The sequence below is a fragment of the Leucoraja erinacea genome, chromosome 27, assembly GCF_028641065.1.
Source record: "Leucoraja erinacea ecotype New England chromosome 27, Leri_hhj_1, whole genome shotgun sequence".
Lineage (NCBI taxonomy): Eukaryota > Metazoa > Chordata > Chondrichthyes > Rajiformes > Rajidae > Leucoraja > Leucoraja erinaceus.
Genome location: NC_073403.1, coordinates 17,751,193 through 17,754,233, shown reverse-complemented (window position 1 = coordinate 17,754,233; position 3,041 = coordinate 17,751,193). Strand labels below are relative to the sequence as shown.

At 41.4% G+C, this 3,041-nt stretch overlaps 1 non-coding gene across 1 annotated transcript; it reads right to left on the bottom strand.

Annotated features, from left to right (window-relative positions):
- Window positions 1–2,479: 2,479 nt before the first annotated feature.
- trnaq-uug (transfer RNA glutamine (anticodon UUG)) lies at window positions 2,480–2,551 on the bottom strand. The gene has a single exon. It is a non-coding gene; the product is annotated as a tRNA-Gln (tRNA).
- Between the last annotated feature and the right edge of the window lie 490 nt (window positions 2,552–3,041).

Genomic DNA, 3,041 nt, shown 5'->3' with positions numbered 1-3,041 from the left:
TTTGTATCAGTGGTTCACAGTGGGGCAAGGACAACCTGGGTGGATAGACATAAAATTCTGGAGTAACTCAGCAGGTCAGGCAGCATCTCTGGAGATAAGGAATAGGTGACATTTTAGGTCGAGACCCTTGTTCAGACTGAGAGTCAGAGGAAGGTAGCTAAGGGGAGGATACCTCCGGGAGTCTGAAGAAGGGTCTCGACCAGAAAAATCCCCTATTCCTTTTCTCCAGGGATGCTGCCTGACCCGCTGAGTTACTCCAGCTTTTTGTGTCTGTCTTCGGTTGAAACCAGCATCTGCAGTTCCTCCCAACATAACCTGGATGGATATGCATCTTACGATTCATTCCAAAACGTGTCTCTCACAGAATTACGGAGGATTCTCCGCTGTCCCTTGGAGTTGAACAAATCTTAGGCATTACTAATATAGAGAGAGCATTTTGCAGAGGTGCTATGCAATGAAGTTCATGTCCATTGTGCCTCTGGATTGATAAACAATTCATGGATCAATCCTTCATCTGCTGGCAAAAAGTTTCCATGCAGTAGGTAACAGGGAGACCATTCTATAGTTAGCTACAGAAGAGACATTGTCAGTCAGAAGAGGCGACAATGCTGGATTATATAGATTACTGACTAGAGCAATGGATCCTATGCCAACAAAACAGAGACTACAGAAGACTACACCAAGAAAGTCCTCAAACATGGAACGTAGGAAAGCACAGCACAGTAACAGATCCTTCGACCCACAATGTCTGTGCCAAACATAATGCATTTAGACCTTTTTTTCACCCAGTTTTATTCCACCAGGGAGGTCTCACCTTCCACTACCTGCAACCTCCGGCAACCACCTTCAACTAGCATCGCAACCGGCTTTGACTAAAAAATTACCGATTTTTAAAACGGCAGCCTATTTTTAGTCGCGACCGGTTTTGAATTTTTTGAAATAATCGCCGGAACATAGAAGAAGCGGAAACCACGTTCGACCATTAGGGAGACTGACAAAAACCTCCGGGAACCACACGGAAACCTTGGGTGGGGCGCAAAGTCTCTAGAGGTTTCCGTTCAGGTTTCCTAAGTGGGACAGAGGCATAACTCCCCTTCATGCTCGAGAGTAGTCCCCGTGTACTTGAGGCCTCAGCTAGGTTGCGGCATATTTTTCAACATGCTGAAAAATGCCCGCGAACAAAAAAAGGTTGTCGTGGAAAAAATCGATGATTTTTTTTTACTCGTAGGTTTAGTTGAAGTAGGTCGTAGTAGGTCGGCATGTTATTCATAGGTAATCGGGGGTAGTCAAAGGTAATCGCAGGTAGTCGAAGGTAGTCATAGATAATCTTCATCATAGTTAATGGGAGGTCGAAGGAGATCGAAGGAGGTCGTCTTCACTATTCGGTGTCCAATTTTCCCGAAGCTAGTCGAAGCTAGTCTTCCACATAGTCGAAGGAGATCGAAGGGGGTCTTCTACATTGTCGAAGGAGGTCTTCAACATGACACTTTTTCAAACTCTCCTAAACTGTTCTAAACTCGCCAATTAGGTCGCCCCAGTGGGACAGCCCCTTTTTAAGTGAATATTAACCCTTTATCTATTATTATAAATTATGAGTTTTGCTACAGGCAAGAAACAATAGTTACTCTTTAATGAACATTACGCAACATGAACCAATCTTTAATTTCTTTGTGTTGCAAATTTCAGCAAGATGATACTACATTTTTTCCCTCCTCTTTCAAACGTGAGATTTCCATTTAAAATGCCTTACATTGTCTCTGTTTAATCCAACATAAGGTGAGCATTAAATCACTTGAGTGCAATAATTAGAAAACATTGTGATTAATTGCACAATGCATTCAATATTTAATCAGGAACATAGTTGGAGATCAGAATCGATAAGAGTAAATGTTCCTCATGATATTTAAAAAGTTGCATAAAGTGACAAAAGAAAGGATTACTCACTTTTGAGGGGGGATGTGGGAGGAAAGGTGTCGATCATCATTTACAAACATAATTAATGAAATATTGTGCTCTGTGGGCAAGATTTAAATGTTTTATACCATATTTGCTGAATTCATGATTTAACATTACAATATCACGGAAGAAAACACTAAGAGACAGACAACGATGGAACAACTATGACCCCCATTCATACCTTGAGTTCCCAGTAAAAGTTGCTTTGTGTTTAGTTTAAAGATCTAGCGCATAAAACAGGCCCTTCCGCCCACCGATTACATGCCGCACAGCGAACCCTGAATGCTAACAATACCCTTCGAACGCTAGGGACAATTTTTTACATTTATACCAAGGCAATTTACCTACAAACCTGTAAGTCTTTGGAATGTGGGAGGAAACTGAAGATCTCGGAGAAAACCCACGCAGGTCACCCGAAGAATGTACAGACTCCGTACAGACAGCACCCGTAGTCAGGATCGGACCTGGGTCTCTGGCACTATAAGGCTGTAGCTTTGCCATCATGCCGCCCAAAAAGGTAGCGAGGTCCCACCGAGATTTGAACTCGGATTGCTGGATTCAAAGTCCAGAGTGCTAACCATTACACCATGGGACCGTCTTGAAAAGGTAAAAGATGAATAATTACCCATATGAGCATATATTCCATCACATTTTCACAGAATCTGTACCATATGATTTCTCTATTTTTGGTCCACAGCATTATAAATCAATGGGGATTTTGGTTCATTTTTCTCCTTAATCGGGTTTCCTTCCTCTTATTCTGAACCTCTGCATTTTGCCAAGACATGATCCTTTAAGACCAATGATCTTGCCCAAGTTATCATACACCAGTGAGTGTCACCATGCTATTTTAGGATATGTCCAGTGCAATAATTGGCTGCATTTTACCGTGAAATATTAAAAAAAATTAAATACTTCCATTCAACCATCACCTTGTCAAATACAATTTTGGAACTAACTTGGAAGCAACGCAAAAGTTGTCTTTTGAGCACAGTGTTACTTATTAATGGAAATAACTTAATTCGATTGTTCTTCACCATCCTTTAATTTGGTATTGTTTGAGAATTTCATGCACTCCAACTACT